Below are 12,281 nucleotides of genomic sequence, written 5' to 3'. Positions count from 1 at the left end.
ATCTGTCAACCAAAAAGGCAGTATTATTAATAGTGTTTGAAAGTGTTAGCACGTTGTAGAATTCCAAAGGTTAAATTTATATATGCAAAGTTTGCGCAGAAGAGGAGAGAAGGGGATTATCACCTTAATTGTAGACCACTCTTCCACCCCAGTTCACCAAGATTCCTGAATAAAGGGTAAGGTCAAATACTTGAGGCCTGAGATCACCAGACTGTCAACCAATCTTCGTTAAAAAGAGAATTTCTTGCTGTCATTACCTTAATAAGTATTTAAGTATTTAGTGACCTGCTGATTTCTCCATGGGATTTAAAGTTATTTATATACCAATTAAATAAAAACTGAAACTAAGTGGATGAGGAAAGCTGGACCAAATTAAAATTATAGGCTGGAAAGAGGTTAAAATGCAAAGATATATGAGTAAATTTTTTGTTTATTTCTTCGTGCTGTTCATAATTACTGTGAAGAGTAACCTTTGTTTAATTATCACAAAATGCTATTTGTTACCAGGCCGTTTCTAGGAGAAACTTCTCCAAGAGCAATTCCATTAAGTGGCTCAGTCTAGCTGCATCCTAGCTCTACATATTTTGCTTATCTTCCTTCAGCTAATGGTGTGGTTTGTCAATATTAACTTGAGAAGCTGCTGCATCAACAGAGCCAAGATTCCTGGGGTTAACTTCTTTAAATTCTAGAAGTCTTAAAGTTCATTTTCCTGCCTTTGTGATTGATTAACTGTCTGGAGTTGGCTGCATGAATAGTGAGTGCGGTTTCTCTGTGGCACCTCCCTGATCTTGACCCCCAGTCTTCCCAGCGGTTATTACCTTGAGTAGCCAAGTGCTTGAATTTTGCCAAGCAGAGATTCAGTGGTTATATTCCTTTTCCCAGTTATGTTGGAAAAGAGGTTTTTCTGTCAGTATTTTGTTTCTAATACCAGTTTGTGTGGTTTTGTGATTACACTGCTGTTTCTTCAGAAAATTTCAATACTCTTTTATACTTTTTTCCAAGAACTTCATAACCAACACATTTTTTAAATATTAAAAGTAATACTTTTTTAAATCTAGAAATTCTTCCTAAAATGGAAACTCAATCCCATAGTGTTTATCGGTTTTCCTAAAAACTAAAGTTTTCTGTCTTTAACAAAGATATTCAACCTGCAGGCTGGGCTGCTGGATGGAGGTGGAAAGGGTCACAGAAGAATTATTCCAGAGGAGAGAGTGTAAATGTTTCTACATTCCTTTGATGAATCAGAGACAGAAAACTAAGGGCTGGTGACAGCTCATACACGGAAGAATTCTAAAGCTAGAAAAGAATGTTGCCCTCAGGCAAATCATTTGAGAGCTACAGTTCTCCCCTCAAAGCTGGCCTTGGGTAATCGATGTCATCAAGGGAGGGTGGGAAGAGGAGAGAACAAAATAGAGACCATGGCTCCTAGATTCCTTTTAGGCCATTTTGTTCCACTATAAGATCATACATCTTGATTTTCTTTTTTTTTTTTTTTTGGATATACAATTGACATACCCAAAAGGTGTACATATTTAATATATATATATATATATATATATATATCTTGGTGATTTTGAAAATAAGTATACACCCATGAGACTATCACCATAAGCAACATCTCAACATACCATCATCACCTCTGAAAATTTCCTCCCTCCTTCCCTCCTTTTTTATTTTTTTAAAATTTACTTATTTGTTTGTTTATTTATTTTATTTTTAGAGAGAGGGGAAAGGAGAGAGGGAGAGAAACATCACTGTGTGGTTGCCTCTCACTAGCACCCCCACTGGGGACCTGACGTGCAGTCTAGTTATGTGCCCTGACTGGGAATCGACCAGTGACACTTGGCTCACAGGCTGATGCTCAATCCACTGAACCACAGCAGCCAGGGCTCCCTTTTTCATTTTTGATAAGAACATTTAACATAAGATCTACCCTATTAATAAAATTCTAAGTATACAACATGGCATTGTTAACTATGTATTATGCTGTGCAGTAGACCTCAAGAACTTATTCATTTTGCATAACTGAAACTATGGACCCCTTGAGCTATACCTTCCTGATTCCTCTTCCACATATATCTGATTTTTAGTCAGCAAATAAGGCTATCGTTAAGACGAAAGGATTGAATTCTCTGCTTATGAGGCATGTAGTAAACATTCCTTGTATCAGCATTCTTAAGCAAAAATATTCATTTAGATTTATTTCATGAAAAACTTTTAAACACTGAATATTCCTGTCTAAACAGAATAAGAACTATATCAGAGAATACATTCCCAGTTCTGCCATTCACCAGGTCCGACTTCAGGAAAATATTTAACCTCTCGGTTTTCTCACCTATAAAATAGTGATGTTAGCACCTACCTCATAAAGGTGTTATGAAGGATTCAATGAATACAAAGCATAAAGGCATTTAGCATAGTTCTGAAAACATGAGAGTCAATAAATGATTATTCTTTAGATTTTGTTTAACAGTGCCTGATATATAGTCCAATTGTTTTGAATGCTATATTTTGGTTTCATTACAAGACTGAGCAAAAGCCTTAGAGAAGTCTTATTTCTTTCTTAAACATTGCAAATAGGTGTAATATATTTTGCAGATAAAGAAATGGAAGCTGAGTGTTAGGGACTGAATGTTTGTGCCCCCTAAAATTCATACAATGAATCCCTAACCCTAAATGTGATGATAATTGAGGGTAGGACTTTCGGGAGGTAATTAGGTTTGGAAGAAGTCATGAGGGTAGAGTCCCCACAGTGGGATTAGTGCCCTTAGAAAAAGAAAGAGACCAGAGACAACTTTTTCTTTCTCTCTTTATCTCTCCCTCTCTCTTTCTCTCTCTGTCAAAAGACCATACAAGAAATGGCCTTCAGCAAACCAAGAAGTGGTCTGTCATCAGGAACCAAGTTGGTTGGCATCTTCATCTTGAACGTCCCAGTCAGTCTCCAGATCTGTGAAAAGTAAATGTCCATTGTTTAAGATACCAACTCTATGGTATCTTAAGCCTGAGGTAACTAAGACATTTAACAAGTAAGGTCACCCAAGATCACACAGCTGTTGCACCAGAATTTGAATATGTGTCTGACACCAAATCCTGGGCTTTTGCCATCAAACTATGCTGCCATTCAATGTAAGAGGGAAGCTACTTGGGTCCCTTCAGTGAGGAAGTTCCCCTAAGTCAACATGAATCCACTTGGTACGCTTTATTATCTGTGTTACCATGTATTAGTTACTTGACTTCTCTGTGCCTTGGTTTCTTCATCTGTAAAATGGGGATAATAGTAACACTCTATCTCACAGTTGTTGAGAGAACTATATGAAGACAATATGAAGTATTTAAGACAGTGCCTGGCATGTAGTAAATTTTGGTATTATGAATATTATTATTACTATTTATAACCCTGGGTTAACCAGATTAGTCTTCAGGAGATGGGAGAAAAGAGCAACAAATACTGAGTTTTCAGTGCAGATTTTGAGATTTTATATAGTACAATATCAGTGTATTACTCATGGAATACAGAGAAGGAAAACTCTGATTCCAAAAAACCTCCGCTGCCTTGCGGCATACCTCTTCAGGGGAAAGGCTAGGGGAGTAAACCCCGACAGAAAATCCGGAGCCGGAGTCCCTAAGGCGGTTTGACGTTGTAGTCAACACCGGCAACTCCTGCGGAGCACCTGAAGCCAAGCTGTATTGACTCCGTCTTTCCCTTGGATCCTTCAACTGCGAAGAGAGGGGGGGTCTGCTGCATGGGCAACAGCAGACCCTCCATATCACCCTGCCCAGGCTCTGTAGCTTCAGCTTCACTGGAGAGGACACTCCAGCGACATCGCAAGATGTCGATTCAACACGGGAGGAGACAGATACCGTGTCACTCCCGAGTCGGACTGCACAGCCATTCTCGGCGGTGCAGATAGACTCTTAAGAAGCTACACCATCGTCTCTCGAGACGGACGGCTGCCGACGACGACGACTCATGGAATATGAACTTTGTGGTTTCCTTTAGTCATCCTGAGAATTTTAGAACAGAACTTAACTGGTCACCCACACAATCACCCTCAGAGCTTTTTAAGAAATAGTTGTCAACCCAGACTTCCATCTCTAAACTGACTCCTACCCACCCACTTCACCTCCCTTACACCAGACCACTAATCAGAATCTACAGGGGTGGGCCAGCAATACCTACTTTTAGCAAGTATCCCCAGTGATTTGCATGTGCAATCTTCTCATCTAACCCATTAAAAAAATAAATAAAGAAAAAGAAGAAGACCCAAGAGGTTATGGGATTTTTCCCAAGGTTTATGACTCTTTCTACTATAAGATCTCTCTCAACATTTACACAAGTGCGCTGCCTGATAGATTCTTCCAGGTTTATTGCCAGGACAATCTTTTGTCCTTGTCAGCCAAAAGAATTATACACTCAATAGGAACTAGTCCTGCACATCTGCCTCTGCACATGTGGGATGTTAGGGAGCTGAGGCTTGGAGGGAGACTTGAGTGGCAGGTACCAAAGCTCTTCTCTCTTCTTCTGTGAACAGGGTGACAAATAGGGAGAAAAAGTACTCACTTAAGCGGGCTTGGATTCTGGGTCTGACCTGGCATAAATACTTTAGGATTCTGCATGTAAACATGTAATTTATCTTCTATCTGGCTTAGCCCTGGTTGAAAGATAATCATAGGTTAGCCTTTTGGAAGCATCTTATCTCTCTTTGTATTCTTAACCAGATGTGACCCTCTTTTGCTTTTGTCTCAATTGCTGTTGACACTGGGGTTGAGGTTGGACCCAAAGACCCTTTGGAGGGTGCCGACATTGTTCATTTACTTACTCTCTGACAAGCTTGACTGTGCTTGTAGACCCACCAACCGGTTTTCATACCAAACATGTTTTTGTGCTGTTGATTTGTAAACACAGCCCTAAAATCAACAGAGCCTTTTCTCTAAGAGCTCCCAGGTATTTCAAGAAATCTAAGACAAAAGAAAAAAAAATCTCTTCAAGGTTCTCATGGAACCAATTTGTAGATATAGTCCAACAACTGCCTTAATTATTATTTAAAAACCTGCAAATGCAATCTTTTGCATTGTTTCTAAGTATCTCCCAGGCAGGGATACCTATAAAATGTGGAGAACAGCTTAGTCACCAAGAGAAAACTAAGAGAATTGTTATAAATACCTAGTCTTAGCCAGTCAGCAGCTAAGCTGGAAGTATTCCCATTGCTAAGAAGGATGGTTCTACTTTCCTAAAAAGGAAGAAAAAAAATTAGTCATAGGAAGTTGTTTTTCCTTCTCAATACAGATATTCCCTGTGTGGAATCTTTGTTGCCAAGAACATAGAGTTGGAGGTAATACATAGTCATTTTCAACCTGGTGGTTTTTCCTCCTGAAGCCTGGGAAAAAGAAATGTTTCTATGGTGAACATCCCATATTTCCTTTACTGTTACAGTCATCAATCTTATCATTGCTTGTTCAATATCTGCCTTCCAATTAGACTATAAATTACAATAGATCAACTATGTTTTTCTTATTTGCTATGTGTCTCTGGTATAGGACTCTGGCACATAGTTTCACATTTGATAAATCTCTTTTGAATATAATACTAAATATATTATGTTGAAGCCACAGTCTTCAACGGGGATGACAGGAGCCACTAAGATTTAAATTGCAGATGAAGCCACTAAGTTGAGTTGGATTTGCGCTATGTGTTGTGTCCAAGGTGGTGACATACATAAGAGAATTAATTAAATGAAAAAGGAGGAAATTCTAGTTTTATAGGCAAAAACAGGAAATAATCTAGTGATTACATTGGTAATCATTAGGAACCAAAGAGAAAAATGCATAGTTGTACCAGAGTCTGGCTATTTTACATCTTTCATCTATTATATAGCACATACTAGTGTTTTAGGTTTGTTTTAACAAAGAGGGGTTTTAGATTTTTTTTTTAAGTACTATTGTAAATGTAGTCACATCTGTGGTTTAAACTGTGTAATGTCAACAATGCAATTAACCCTGTAAAAGCTTTTGAAGAATAACTCTCCAAAGTTAAATATATGAAGTATCTGTAGTAATGTCATAAGTGCTACCTGCTCAAAAATCAAGAAAACAATATAATTTCATAAACAAAACCGTTTTTGATGGCATAAATAGCTATCTGAAAGCACTATAATGAAAGAGTCTAGTTAAAAAAATGGTTGAAAGCCTAGATCTGTTGAACTTCAGTCTCTTGTGCTGCCTCTTCTGAAGAAAACTAGGAGTAATGGACTCAGAATTGTATGAGAAGATCAGGATCAAAATTGGAGAGCTATAAACATGCAGAGTAAAGGAGGCAAATTTACTCATATTGACTTTTTAGTTAAAAAAGTTTTTCAAGAGACTACACTTAGAAAAAAATCACTTGGAATAACGCATGCCCGAAAATGTTTGACTTATATTCAGAAATCTACAGTTTGGCGGCTTTATTGAGGTATAATGACATAAAGTAAACTGTACATATGCAAAGCATACCATTGGATGAGTTTCGACATATGTTTATGTCTGTGAAACTATCAGCACAATCAAGAAAAGCCATCAGCCCCAAGTTGCTTGATGACCCTTCATAAGTCTTCACTCCTGTTCCTGTCCCCAGACATACCGATCGCCTTTCTTTTATTTATTAAAAATGTTTAAACTGCGGTAAAGAAAAAAAAAAAACTATAAAATTTACCATCCGCCAGGCAAAGAAAGAAAAATACCATATGATATCACCTAATACAGGAAACTAAAGAACAACACAAACAAAGGAACTAAATAGAACAAAGAGCAGAATAGCAGTCAATAGGGGGGAGGGGGGAGGGGAAGAAGGGGGATAAGTAAGGGAAGGGATTAGTCAAAGAACCCGTATAAATGACTCATGGACATGGACAACGGGGAGGGATATGATTGCGGGAGAGGGGGTGGGTTGGGTGGGGGAGAGAAATTAGGGGAAAAGGGGACAACTGTAATTGAAAAACCAAAAAAAAAAAAAAATTTACCATCCTAAGGCTATAAGAGAGGAGATTAATGAAACTGAAAAAATAAACAATAGAAAAATCAACAAAGCTAAAGCTTTAAAAAAAAAAGCAACAAAGTTGTGAAATCATTAGACTAACTAAGATAAAAGAGAGAAAACTCAAATAACTAAAATAAGAAACGAGAGAGAAGGTATTTCAATTGTAAGTTCCTAGGAGAAAACATTGGGGGTAAGCTTAATGCATTCAGTTTGGCAGTTACTTCTTGTATATGATCAAAAGACATAATTAACAGAGTGAAAATGGAACGTATACAATGCAAGAAAATATTTGCAAACTGTATACTGGATAAGGGTTAAATATCTAAAATCTATTTAAAAATTACTAAAATTCAACAACTAGACAAAGAACTTGAAGAAACATTTCTCCAAAGATGATATACCAATAACCAATAAACATATTTAAAAATATTCAATATCACTAATCATCTGAGAAATGCAAATCAAAACCATAATGAGATATCTCATACTCATTGGGACGGCTATGATCCAAAAAAAAAGGAGAATAAGGGTTGATAAGGATATGGACAAGTTTGAACACCTGTGCATTGTTGGTGGTGCAACCATCTTGGAAAATGGTATGACAGTTCCTCATACTATTTTTAATTACTCATTTGATTATTTACTTTAAATTCATTATTCACTTAATTACTGATACAATATGATCCAGCAACCCCACTTCTGGATTTTTATCCGAAGAATTGAAAACATGGCCTAGTACAGATGTTTGCACATCCATGTTCATAGCACCACAATGCACAATAGCTAAAAGGTGAAAGCAACACAAATTTCCATCCACAGATAAATAGATAAACCAACTGCGGTATACACAGATGATGGAATACTGTGCCACCTTAAAAAGAAAGGAAATCTTGTCATATGCTACACCATGGATGAATCTTGAGTATATTTTGAGAAGTGAAATTATCTAGTCACAAAAAGACTGGATACTATGATTCCACTTATATATGAGATATATTAAGTAGAACCATAGAGACAGAAAATAGAATGGTGGTTGCCAGGGGAGAGTCAAAAGGGAGTTGTTGTTTGATGCTAGATGAAAGGTTTCTGGACATGTTATACAACAATGTAACTTTAACACTACCGAACTGTACGCTTAGTAATAACTTTATGATTTTTTTAATCACAATTTTTAAAATCCTGTAACTAAATGATCCTGACCATACCAGGTATTGACAGGGATGTGGAGGAACTGGAACTCTCATGAACTGCAAGTGGGAATATTATATGGTATGACCACTTGGTAAAACACAGGAAGTTTCTTAAAAACTAAATATAGATCTCCTATTTCACAACAGGTATTTCCCCAAGAGAAATTAAAGCATAAATCTATACAAAGACTTGTATAAGCATGTTAATAATAGCTTTGTTTGCAATAGTTGAAAGGCAGAAACATATGTCAATAGTGAATAAACAAATATATATGTCTACACAATGAGATGTTACTTACTAAACAGGTATACACTTTAGATATCAGTTACTGAGTTTTTATTTTGTACCAAGCACTGTGCCAAATATGTTAAACATGTAATCACAACTCTATCACACAGGAGTAATTAGTCTTATTTTATAGATGATGAAACTGAGTTTTGGAAAAGTTGAGTTACACAAGGTTACACAGCCAAGCTATGTCAATGCCAAGGCTTGAACTTAGGCCTAACGTAATGTCGAAGATGAAATGCTTAATCGCCACACTGTATTTCTTGAACCAACAGGAGCAATACATTGATTAGCTGTTAATAAACATCTCAGTTGAAGAATTCCTTAGGAAAGAGATACTTGGTGGTTTCCCACTGGTGGAAACTGGCATACAGCAGAGTGGTTGAAAACACGGGACTATAAACGGAAAAGCCTGTGTGTGAATTCCCATGGCTGCCATTTCCTAGCTGTGTGAGCTATGTAGTCTCTCTGATCCTTTATCTTTAAAATTAAAGTAATGGAATCTGCCTCTTTCCCTGACTCTACTTATGACAATTCCTGGCACCTACTAAAACACTACTCATCTTTATTTAACTTCTTAAACTTAACTTTGAATGCTTCCTGTCTCTCTTAAGAGAGATAAGTCACTGTTAAAACACACACACCCACACACACACTTTATTCAATTTCATGTACTAAAAACCTGTTCTGTGCAATGTCCTGGGATAGGAATTATTGGGGATAAAAACTGAGTCAGACGAGAGAATCCCTCATCTCAGGAATTCTGCAATCTATTGAATATAAGTCATAATCGGCCTATTCAGTATTCTTAACATTTGCATACCTTGTGCACTGTAGTTGGTTGAACTTTACATTAAAAAATGTGACTTTGTAACATTCTAATCTATTCTGTACTCTAAAGTACTTTGTAGAGGCCATTTCCCACTTAGGGCTTTCTAAATAACCAGTCCCGCTTTTGTCTTGATAGCAATATTTCTTGATAATAATATTTCATTTCCTTTTAGTGCTGAAAGTTAGTAAAACTTACTAAACTAAACCCATCTTGAATAACGTTTAAATATTTTAAGTATTATCAGACATATTGCTACATATCATAATATTACACACAGTAATTGCCTCCCTCTTTTAGTGAAGGTTAGAGAATCGCAGGTTATGGTAGCTTAAAGCAGAGCGAGTTCTGGGTGGTAGGTTGATGAATTCTTTTGCTTACATGAAAGGCTAACTAAAATTGGGGTCAGGGTGACTGATCTGTTGTAGACCGAAGCTAAAACCAGGCTCAATTTTGTCACAACGATACTTGTTTAAATTGACCCTCTGACCCCTCTGCAGTGTTGATTTTAGGAAAGTGCAATAGGACAACTGCATCGGGCTGTCTGGTTTAGGGATCAGCACTGTGACGGAAGCTCTCTGCAATGGAAATGTGCTACTGACTGAATTGTGTCCCTAAAAGTTTATATGTTGAGGTCTTAACCCCCAGAACCTAAAAATGTGACCTTATTTGGGAATGGGATTGTTGCACATGTATTTTATGTGAACTAAGCAGGATGGACCCCTAATCCACTATGGCAGGAGTCCTTATAATAGAGAAAATTGGGGCACAGAGATTCACACACAGTCGAGAACAGCATGTGAAGATTGGAGTTACGCTGCTGTAAGTCTAGGAACTAGCAAAGGCACAGAGAGACCCGGAACAGGTACTTACCTGGTGCCTTCCAAAGGAGCGCGGCCCTGCGGACACCTCGATCTCAGGTTTCTAGCCTCCAGGACTGTGAGACAAACTTTTTTTGTTGTTCATCAAAATAAATGACCAGATAAAACTCAAGCAGACTCATAGACACACAGAACAGATGGATGGTTGCCAAAGGGAGTGGGGTTGGGGGAACTGGGTAAAAAAGGTAAAGAGATTAAGTACAAACTGCTAGTTACACAATAGTCCCAGGGATGTCAAGTACAGCACAGGGAACGTAGTCAATAATAATATTGTAATAACTATGTGTGGTGCCAGGTAGGTACTTGAAATATCAGGAAATCGCTTTATAAATTACGTAACTGTATAATCACTATGCTGTATACCTAAAACTAATACAAAATAATATCGAATGTCAACTGTAATTGAGAAATAAAATTTAGGCATGGAAACAAGGAACAGACTGACAATGACCAGAAGGAAGGAGGGAGGAGGAAAAAAGGGGGAAAGAAGGGGAAGGGTCTAGTTGAGAAACTTGTATAAATGACCCACGGACATGGACAACGGGGTGGGGATTGACTGCGGGAGAGGGGGGAGGTGGGTGGGGCAGAGGAGAGCAGTGGGGAAAAACAGGACAACTGTAATAGAAAAACAATTTAAAAAATGAAATAAAAAAACAAATACAATAGAATACTGTCCACTACAACACACACACACACACACACATACATACACAAATAAAATTTAAAAAATAAAATATATATTTAAAAATAGCACAAAATATTATTTTTACATTTGCCATTGTACAAGCTTACTAATAAACTCAAGAAAAACTCACGCGCATCAAATAAATAAATAAATAAATGTGTGGTGTTTAAAGCACCCAGTTTGTGGTACTGTATGGCAGCCCTAGTAACGTAATACAAGATGGAAGGAGAGTCTGTTCTCTTTTGTCTTATTTTATTTTTTTCTCCTTGGTGATACACAAATGCGAGAGCTCTTCTACAACTTGATTATTAAAAAACAACTTAAGGAAACAAAGATAAAATAGTCTATTGCTTAAGATCTGCTGTGGGAGACAAAACAGATCAACTGAGGGGACATAGTTTGAATGTCAGTTCTGTCATTTGTTGTGTGACTTTGGGCAAGTTACTTAGCTTCTCCAAGTTTCAGTTTCTTTATAATATAGAGGTAATCAGATCACCTACCAGTGTTGTTGCATCATTTCAGGTAACGTATGGAAACTAATAGGGTGCACTCACAAAAAGCACCCATTATTACTGCAAAATAACTATAATTTAAGGCAGAATGATCAAGACCAGATCAGAGATATAGCAGGGGCTATAAAAGCTGAGATCAATACGCCTAGTGATTCAGGTGAGATGACAACCAGCTTCCTGGTTCACAGACAGCTCTCCTCACTGCATCCTCATATACTGGGAGTGGGGAGGTAGCTTTGTGGGGCCTCTTTTATAAGAGCTCTAATCCCATTCACCTTCACACTTAATTACTTCTCCAAGTCCTCACTTCCAAATACCACCATATTGGGGGTTAGGTTACAACATATGCATTTTCGGGAACACAAACATTCAGTCTATAGCACAATCTTAGATGCTCACCCACTGGTTTTCTTTTTCTAGGCTTGAGTGAAGAATTGGGCTAATGTATTGTACTTTGAAGTAATGGGAGTCCATGTGCAGAAATCAGGTATAAATATTCCCACCCTATTTGGTGCCTATAGATAGATCTCAGCCTTAACCATGAGAGTGTCTTCAAACTGCAACACACAAGTAGTTTTTTAAACAGCAGTTATTCTGGGACATTCCAGTCTGAAGCCAAAAATGATCTCCCATCCAAGAAAGGAAGTCAAAAGACCAGCACCAGTTAACAGTAAATCACCACAATTAGGAAAAAAAAGCCATGCAGAAAATACACACACAAATAAACTTAAAGAGAGAAAAAAATCTGTTCATTTCAGAAAATACTGAAGTCTGCTTGTGAAGGAAATCTGTAGGATAAAGACAGAGGACTAAAGGAGTAGACACAGGCCAAAATTTAATAAATTATGAAATCTGTAAACTGGTATCAGATGTTCTCTAG

At 37.4% G+C, this 12,281-nt stretch overlaps 1 long non-coding RNA gene across 1 annotated transcript in view; it reads right to left on the bottom strand.

Annotated features, from left to right (window-relative positions):
- Window positions 1-2,758: 2,758 nt before the first annotated feature.
- Window positions 2,759-12,281, bottom strand: part of LOC150007886 (uncharacterized) — a 30,106-nt gene continuing 20,583 nt past the window's right edge. Inside the window, exons 3-4 of the long non-coding RNA XR_016511857.1 lie at window positions 5,165-5,231; window positions 2,759-2,947 (exon numbers count right to left, since the gene is read on the bottom strand). This is a non-coding gene — a long non-coding RNA (uncharacterized LOC150007886). The remainder of the gene's footprint in view (window positions 2,948-5,164; window positions 5,232-12,281) is intronic.

Source organism: Furipterus horrens, unplaced genomic scaffold, assembly GCF_987537825.1.
Source record: "Furipterus horrens unplaced genomic scaffold, mFurHor1.1.pri manual_scaffold_6, whole genome shotgun sequence".
NCBI lineage: Eukaryota > Metazoa > Chordata > Mammalia > Chiroptera > Furipteridae > Furipterus > Furipterus horrens.
The sequence above is the reverse complement of the archived record's forward strand: the minus strand, read 5'-3'. Positions and strand labels throughout refer to the sequence as shown.